Raw genomic sequence first — 9,189 nt, 5'->3', positions numbered from 1 at the left:
AACTGGGAAGGCAGAACAATGACAAAATCGAGCAAGTCTGATGTACTGACAGAAGAGTGGGTGGGAAATAATACAAAAGATTTTAGAAGTAACATTCACTCCTGAGAATTAAATAGCACTCAGTAATTAAATTCAATATGCTACCAGCACTGTGAGACATCTTCAGTACAATATTCTATGAAGAAACCTTTAATTTTTTACCAAAGTCTGGTAAATAATTGTAATAGAATTCCCCAGGTACCTGCACCAATTGCCACTTTTAGAGATTTGAGAAACTTTAATGATTTGTTCCATGTGTAAGAAACAGAATAGCTCTTAAAAAGCTGTATAACGAACATAGAGGAAAACTATATGCCCCAAATAAATTGGATTAATTTGAATGAAAGTTGAGTTTCATTTTCTTTTGTGAGCCATCTTGACTAAAATGGAAATCAATTTAAAGCTTATGCTCATTTTTCTTATCATGCTGTTTCATTAACCTATCATTCCAATTTCATTAACTTTTTTGTTTTTTCTGATGAAACTTAAACCTTCACTTTTATTAAAGGAGTAACCTGATCTGTCAAATCAGGAAGACAATCTGACACTTCTTGTCCTTTAAAGCTCATTGCAAAAACTGCAGGGAACGTGAAAGTGAAAAGAAACAGGGAAAGTTTGGACTTTGGAGTGTGTGAGAGGTGAGGGGCAAATCTTGTTGTTTTTTAAGAGCTTTACTGTCTGTCAGCTATGCGATAACAGCTTTATTATATTTTGACACATCATTATCAGATAACGAACAAATAACACGGGAAAAAACCCCAAATCCGCATCCACCCAAACCACACAGACGTGAAACTAACTGGGTAATTAGTGCTTGTATTTAAAGACGGTCGGGGAGGCGAAATCGCGATAACTACATTATTAAGTTGGTGCTTCATTGGCTGAATAGTTGAACGTGGCTTGGAGCAACCCGGTCCGGCAGAAGGTATCTCTGCCCCCGGTGAAGGGCTGGATCTGAAGAGCAGCCGCGCTGGGGCCGGTTGGTGGGGGCGGTCCCGGTCCCGCCCGCCAGAGGCGGGCCCAGGGGAGCTGCCCTGTGCCGGGAGCTGCCCGCCGTCCCGGCAGCGGGGCAGTGCATGGGGCGGGAGGGCAGCCGAGCCTTTCCCCGGACGCGGGGGCGAGCGGCAGCGCCGGTGCATGCGGTGGGGCGGAGCGGGGGCAGCCCGGAGTGATGCGAAGTTGAGGGAGGACGGAGCGAGGGAGCCTCCTCTGCTCGCAGGGCAGCCCAGCCCCGCAGCAGGTGCAGCAGAGCCCGGGCGGAGGCACCGGCGGGCCCGGCGCTCTCGGCGCCGCAGCAGCGCCGCAGCCCGGGCCGGGCGGACCCGGCTGAAGGACAAGAGCCCCGAGCGGAGCTGCGCTCGTCGGCCCCTTACCAGAGGCAGCGACGCGGAGGAGCGGCCCTGAAGGGAGAGCGGTGAGGGGCCTCGGCGGTACCGAGGGGGCCCAGGGGTCCCGGCTGCGGTGCGGAGCGGAGGGTCCGGGTGGGGAGGTGGAGAGGCAATGTCGTTCTACGTCGCTGCTTGTCCTAGTCTACCTTCGCCCTCTTCCCTTCCCGCAAGGGGAAGGGTGCCTGCGGTGGAGGGTCTGGTGTAGCGGGAGGAGGGAAAGCCATTCAAGGGGATGGGGTGGGTGAGAGTCGAGGGGCTGAGCGAAAGAGCTGTGGAAGGGGGCGGAGGGCTGAGGGGAAGAGCCATGGAAGTCGGGGTGAGAAGTGGGGAGCTGAGGTGAAGAGCCGTGCCGTGGGGTGAGAGCTGAGAGAAGGAGACGCAGGGGAGCCGCGTCGATGCGGTGCCTCCGAGCGAGGGGACGGTGTGACCTGAGGAGGGAGCTGGGGGGTGAGGGGGAGCGCCATGTCCTGAGGGGCGCCAGAAGGACGCGTCCCTTCCCGCCCTTTTCGTGAGGGGCGCTCGGGCGGGGACACGAGAGGGGCCCGGGGGCGGCGCGCAGCTACCTGTGCGGCGCGGCAGGCGGGCGCTCATCAGCCGGGCTCTGGCGTGGTCCTCGTCCGGCGCCGCAGCGGCGAGTGCGGGGAAGCCCGGCAGGTGCTGCCGCTGCTCCTTGAGGGAGTTGCAGCGCCGTGAGGGAAGAGGGAGCCGGGGGGGGCCTGAGGGGGCGCCCGCCTGCCCGGGGGTCTCTCAGCGGCGGCTCCGCAGCCCTGAGGGGAGGCGCGCGCGAGGGGCTCGGCGCGCGCGGGGCGCTGAGGGCGGGAGCGGGGCCGGGGGGGGACGCGGGCAGGCGCCGCTTTTCGGACGCCGAATTCGGGCCGGTCTCGGCGGGTCCCCGTTTACTCTTTGGTGTCGCCGTGAGGGGCTGTCGCTGACAGCGGGCCCGGCGCTGGTGTCAGCGCGGGCAGCACCGCGCAGAGCCTCCCCCCCCCTCCCTTGCTGGGTTGCTACCCGGCTTGGGGACGCGGTGTGAGGGACAGCGGGGACCTGGGATGGCTCCCAGAGCGCCTGGGATGCAGTGCCCTCGCTGGATATTCCCTCAGTTTCCATCCCAGCCGCCTCGGAAGGAACGGCGTTGCGTAATTGCTGCTGCGCCTCCCGCTTGGGCTCAGAAAGGAGGAAAACGGTGAAGCGTGAACTTTTTGGGCGACACGTCGCTGAAGTTGTGGTATTTAAGCGGGTATCGAGTGGCATCTTGTCTCTTATTCTCTAAATAACGTACTCGTTTGAGCCCTGGCTGTGGAACAAGAGGGAATTTTTGGGAATTGCGCAGCCCGTTTTGCGTGCTGTTCAGAGTTCCCTGGGGATGGACAGCAGGGAGCAACTCTAGTAGTAGGCATCCTTGAAGGTCTTCTCCTCCAAAGCAAACACCTTGAAATAAATGGTTTTTTATGTCTTTTTCATGTTATGGCCAAATTACTTAGTTTTGGGAATAATTCACGTGATATTACTTATTTCCAGACTTTTATGCCAACATTTTCTTAGTTAGTGTTTCCAGTCTGAAGCTGCCTGCTTTTCCAAGCAATTATCACACAAGGTCACTTAGATTTTTAGCTGAGCTAGTTTTAAAGCACTGACACTACCTAGTGTGCAGTTAACCTTTGCTTCACATTTCCTTGTTTTTGTTCGCTTGTTTCAGTCATTGATCCAGGCCGAACGCTGGATACTGCAGTGGCTTTTCTTTTCCAAAAGACCAACCAGTTTGTGCTGGAGTCTTGTGCTCAGAGACAGCTTTCATGCTGTTGTGAAAATATTTCAGCTAAAGTACAGGGAAATGATTATTTAGCACAAAATACTTGTGACTTATTTTTCCTTTTTTGTGTGTGTGTATTTCCTGTTAACAGAAGCTGTTTATAGAACCTGAGAAAAGAAAATATTTGTTTGGTGATGTGTCTGTTAAATATTGAGACTCAGAGGTGAGAATCATGTCATCATTTGATAAACAGTAGATTTTATTTTCTTAGGATGCTTCTAAACAGTTGGGTTGCTCTAAAGCAGCATTTGGGTGGAGAAACCCATGAGATTAACCAGGACTGGAGGAGAGGACATCTGAAATGATCCTGCATCCTTCTTCTGTGCAGGGTGATGTCACCTGAGCTCTGAGTCCTCTCCTTGCCCGTGTGAGTGACTTGCTGAGTAAGTGCTGGTGGAGCAGTGGGCTGGTTTTGGGCGATTTACCTTGGTTTGTTCCTTATTGGTCAAATCTCTTGTCTTTTGCTCACCAGAGAAATCCCACTGCAGTATTAAAGCCTATTGGGTTGTTTGTGGTGAGATCAAATTCATGAGATGATTAGCAAATGAATTAACTTTTTTCCTCCAGCGCTAGACTTTCAACAAATATTTTTATTTCTTTTTGATTATTACAAAGTCATATTTGTGGAGGGAACAGAAGTGTGTTTGAGAAATGCTGACACATGAGAAGCATTTGACATCATTCACCTCCTTTGTTGGTATTTCTAGTCCTCAGAAAAATTTCAGCATGGATTGACTTCTTATTGTTGTTTCAGAAAGTATCTTTGGGCTGAAAACTGACTTTCTGATACAGCTCCAAGTGTTTGTGAATTGGTATTGTGGAGGGCTCTTCTCCCTGTTTTCCAGGAAGTAAAATCCACTGGAAGCATTTAGTAGAATTCTCTGTCCTTCCTCCAGGACAGCTTTGCTGGGAGGAAATTTCCAAGACTTGTGACATAAGGTTTCTTGAACCTTTTGATGAATTGTTTTTGATCTTTTATGACACTTGGATGTATGTCTGTTAAAGTGCTCAGGGTGTGAGGTCCTGCTATTCTGTACAAGAAATAAGCATTTAAATGATTTGTAGCCCAAACTGTGCCTATAAACTGGTTTGTCATGCCCATAACTTTATTTGTATAGGGAAACAAGCATAGCTTTCTTCTCTGCTCTGTGCTCTTCTTTCCTCCTGTGAATGATTCAGCTGCACAAAAATTAGGCAACTTAAGACTATTTTCCCTTCTTACTCAGTAACTAAAGAGAGTTAATGGGAAGTCTTGAGTCAGCTTCTGATTCTGAGCTGGAAGTGAGCCTTGATGCCCTGCAGAAACAGCATGCTTTAAAAAAAATAAAATATTGAAGCTGTGTCTTATACTTATGTGTCTTCTACTTATGTAGAAGTTTGAGGACCTTTTGAGTTTATTAATTCAAGACTATATTGCATTAGAGAAATTATTTTCAGCACCAGTCTGGAAAAAGTTGTTTATTTCTTATAACTGAAGATGGAGTGCATAAGTGTAACCAAAACTTTCAGACATTGATTTTAGATGTCCAGGATTTAATCTAAACTGCATTTAGATTAAGATGCAGTTACATCTTTTGTATTTTGTTTTAGTTTTTTTTGGCAGCCCCCATCTGGTTTGAAAGTTATTTGACTTAAGTCAAATGAATAAGGTGCTTTAGTGCCAGAAGTACCAATTCATGAAATTGATGTTTTTAAAAGTATTGAAAAAACTTTCAACAAAAATTAAGTACTGTCTTTAAAAAAAAAATCACAAAAAAGCTAGCACAAAGCTAGCACTTCATCTAGTAGCTGCTTCAGATTTGTGAGTGCTAGGGATTTTTAAAATGAGATAGTTGTTAGAGATCATAGCTGCTATTTGCAAGGAACTAGATTTTTTCTTTTTTTTTTTTTTTTGGTTGGGAAGCCACTTGTGCCAATTGATCAAAATGCACCCATGTGTTCGGCAGTAATTCTTTTCAGCAGCATGGTATCCTGAGGTGGACCTTGCAGCAGGATCCTGCTCTGGAGTGTTCTGGGGGGCTGCCCTGCAGAGCTGGCTCTGGCTGGCCCAGAGTCCCCACAGCTCATTCCAACTGTACATCAGTGTGCTGTGAATGCCAGCAAGGCCTTACTGAAGGATTGCACCCCTGATGAAGCCTTGCTGGTCCTTAGGAGAAAATTATCTCTGGAAACTGAGCTTGGAGGGGGGTGTGGTGATGGGTGTGGTGGTTGGTCCCTGGACACAAAACTGTATCACTTTAATCAAGCTTAAGGTGTTCATGTGAAGCTTTGTCCACACACATTTTGCTTCCCAGCTGCACAAAGTGGAAAATTCCACGTGTATTATTTCAGTAACATGTCTGGATAGGCCAGTCTGGTGCTTGGGGCATCCATGACTTGTGGGGCTAAAAGGAAACGGGAGCTGTTGCTGTCAGTCCTGTGAGGACTTGTGTGCAAACTTGCCCAAGGACAGTTGATGGTTATCTGGGGTTGGTTTTTTTTTAAGTTGAGAATCTTGAGAAACAGATCTGAGTGTGTAAAATATAGGAGTGAAGCTGTCATATTTCTTTAACCACTCCTAATAAGTCATTAACTACTGCTCTTTGTGACAGTTTGGTAATTATTTGCTTGTTTATCAATTAGCTTTATTTTTATGGCAGTACACTTGAGGATTGGAATATTCCAAATAATTTTGTTGCAGACAATACTTTTATTAGATAAGTCTTGCCTTAAACTCCTTACCAATGAAATAACTACAGATACAGACTATGAAGTTATTTCTGTTTTAAACCCCCATCAGGTATTTATTGTTCTGTAGTGTTCATGTTGAGAAAGGTTTAGTTGCTTTCCAGAAGTGGAGGAATACCTGGCAAGTGTCATTTTGGTGGGTAGGAACAGACATATGCATGTGTAGAACCACTTAGGGTGTACCTGGATGGATTATTGTTCATTTGTTTTGGTTTTACACCCAGGTTATTCTGGGAATTGTGGTCTTGGAGATGGGAATCGTCTTTGTTTGACCCCGTGTAATCTTTGGATTTATTTTCTCTTTGCCCTAGTGTTTGTGAATTAACAGATTGTACTTAAGTGTCAGACTGTCTTGGAAAATCGACAAACCTTGTCTTTACATTTTGGATTATACTCTAGATTTTTCTTTTTTAAATTATACTCTAGTCTTACTCAACTACTAGTGCTAGAAATTCGCAGGAAGCTTGTGTGTTTAAAAATTTTTGTACAGCTGCAGAAACATAAAAAGTCCCAATCCTTACTGGAGTGTGTTTTGTTCCTTCTAGAAGATTCCCAAGTTGGTTTCTGTCCCCTGTAGCTCTGGTAAGTGATGTGGTTTTGCTGTTAGAATCTCAGGATTAAACTCTACAGGAAAGCTGTTACATTACCCTTTTATCCTTACTCTAGGCCCAGATTCTACCAGGAAATAGTTGAAAGAAGGCACTCAAAATACAAATCTGAAAGCAACACACGACAAGTGAATTTGAAGAAAACCGACCCGTAAATTTCGAAACAGAAGCTGTTAATTAACAGACTGAATAAGCTAAATGTTTTTGGCATGTGTGGTGGTGTTGCAATTATTTTAATGGAGATGAATAAGAGCAAAGCATGATGAAATGCAGTGTTTTTATTTTATTCCAGGTTGTATTTCCCACTGCTGAAACAAACCTGTGATAGTTTCCTTTGTGATTGTGTTTGTGTGGCTCGTTAAAATGTGCTTATTTGCTATAGGATGAAGTCAGAAAAGGAACAAAGAAATTCATTGAGTGCTTCTGGGTGTCATGTGATGGCGTGACCAGGGAGAGCTTGTACCAAGCTGAAGCCAGCTGGAGTGAAAAGCAAAGCATCCCCCCAATAATTATTGAAGTTAAGTGAAAATCCCAGTAAAATGGGTTTCAGTTGAAAACTAACGTAGTCTCAGGGCCTGGGGCTTGTTTGTGAGCCAAAATTCATGCTTGGGTGATGGTAGCACATAACTACAGGCACCAAGGAATTAGGCTCACAGCAAAGTGCACTGCAATTCTTCCAGCCCCTTCTTCAGAGGGTCGTTACAGCAAGGGAGATCCAGCCACTAATTCGAGTATTGAAAATCAGAGTGAGGTTTTTTTCTTTTTTCCTTTTTCCATCTCTTTGGCACTTCGTTCATCTGCTCTTTGAGCCTGTCTTTTGATGCCAGTGTGAGAGCAAAGACACCATGGGCAGCTTTGACCCTTCAGTGGAGGCATCTTTGTCTCCATCAACTCCTGTGGCACTTATGCCTTGCCCTCTCTGCAGGTGGAAAGTTTCCTTTTATTGTCAGCACTTAGTCCTGTGGTGAGTTATTCTGTTCCTGGGCTCTTCAGGGCACAGTGGTCACACAGCAGGAACAGGGATGGTAAAAATGTCTTCACCAGCACTGGTGTCCCCTGGAAATGTGGGATAAGCTGTTGGCTCCTCTCTGTTGATCCCTGTCGGATCTCAGGATCTCAGTCCTGAGATGCTGAGCCACCGAGACCACCTTGGGGGGCTCGGGAGTCCTGGAATGTTGCCAGAAGTGTCTGGTGGCTGGACTTTAACCCTACACAGGAGACGACAAGGATGAGGCCTTCACAGGGTGAATGGCGAAAAGATTAGCTAATTAGAGGGTGAGACACAGGGTTTAGGATTTATGTACAGGGGGGTTTAGAGGAGTAAGATGGAGGAATTGGGGTGTGTCCTGTCCTTCTTCTTCTTCCTCTTCTCCTCCATCTTCTTTGGCCACGGTGGCACCTTTGGATTGGTTATTACTGAGAGTACACCGAGTTATAAGAATAGATGGTATTGGGGAAAAATGATAAATATTGTACACGTAACAATGGGTATAAAGATAGGTGACTGCCCGGAGGGCAGCACAGTGTGCTCATGGCTGACTGCTGAGCAGAGCTCTGTTCGGCTGAAAGAACATCTTTTAGATAAACAATTAATAAACATAAAAACCGAAAGAAGAACTGAAGCCTCTTCTCGTCCTTCGACGCGCGGGCTGCCCCAAGGCCGCCCCGGGCCTTTCCAGGCCCCTCAAACAGCCGAGATAAACCGAACAGATCCCTCCAGCCCTGATGTCACAGGAATATTTCTGGTTCTTTCTAGTGCAAAATGGCTGCAGCAGGTGGAGGAACTTAGGGTTTCAGGTCTGGGTACTTGGAGGGAAGCTCTCCAAGGAGCTGAGGAGACTTTGTCAAGGGACTTGGGTGTTGTTGCCAAAACACAGTGAGCTCATTCCCAGGAGCTGCGAAGGAATGGGTGCAGTTTGTCAGGGAAGGTTCTCCTGTTGTGTTGGTGAAGCAGAGAAGTCTCTCCCCCAGGAGTGTGTGTGTGTGTCCCTCACTCACAAGCAGATGGCTCTGGGCTGTGTGAGGCAGCAGGTGTCTCTGCCAGGTGCCAGGGCTGGGATAGCCACGGGCAGCACGGAGCAGAGCTGTGTCACAGAGCGCCAATGCGGAGAAATCTGAGCTGCTGCTGCTGCACCCACTCAGCTGCCCTGCTGGAAGGCTCCTGCTTTTGGAGCAGTGTGTGAGTGCTTGGCTTTGCTAATCCTCACCTTGGAAAGTGCTACCAATTATGGGCATCTTGAAATGCCCTGTTTGGGATGCCCGGTGCAAAACAGGGCAAAAAGGACTGGCTGTTCTTGCTCTATTTGCTTTTATTTGGGTTATTGAAATGACTCAAGAATGTGTTTTGATTTGTTTTGATTACCCTACCTGGTAGGTCTACAGAGGTTAATGTTTCACAGGTTTTAAAATCTTGATGAAACTCAGTTCCATGCACTTAGTTGGGCTGAACTTGGGAAATGGATGCTCGTACAATGCTGACCTTCTGTAAAGTTTATAATTTTTGCTGTGCGTTGTTTGCTCAGTTTTAGTGCGTGGAGTGTTAAGGAATGTAGGACATGTGGAGTGGAAGGTGCCTTGGCCCTGTTGCAACTTAGTTCACCTTATGAAAGTATTAAAT

The 9,189-nt window shown here is 47.0% G+C and overlaps 1 protein-coding gene across 2 annotated transcripts in view; it reads left to right on the top strand.

Moving 5' to 3' along the window:
* The first annotated feature begins 1,065 nt into the window (after positions 1-1,065).
* Positions 1,066-9,189, top strand: part of UGT8 (UDP glycosyltransferase 8) — a 40,186-nt gene continuing 32,062 nt past the window's right edge. The window contains exon 1 of one of the 2 annotated variants that reach the window (XM_074542078.1): positions 1,066-1,453. The gene's annotated coding sequence lies outside the window, so the exon portion shown is untranslated. Of the gene's footprint in view, positions 1,454-3,593; positions 3,621-9,189 lie in introns of those variants that run through there. The other variant, XM_074542079.1, reaches the window with a different exon arrangement.

This window comes from Zonotrichia albicollis, chromosome 5 (assembly GCF_047830755.1).
Source record: "Zonotrichia albicollis isolate bZonAlb1 chromosome 5, bZonAlb1.hap1, whole genome shotgun sequence".
NCBI lineage: Eukaryota > Metazoa > Chordata > Aves > Passeriformes > Passerellidae > Zonotrichia > Zonotrichia albicollis.
This window is presented reverse-complemented; position numbering and strand designations above follow the sequence as displayed.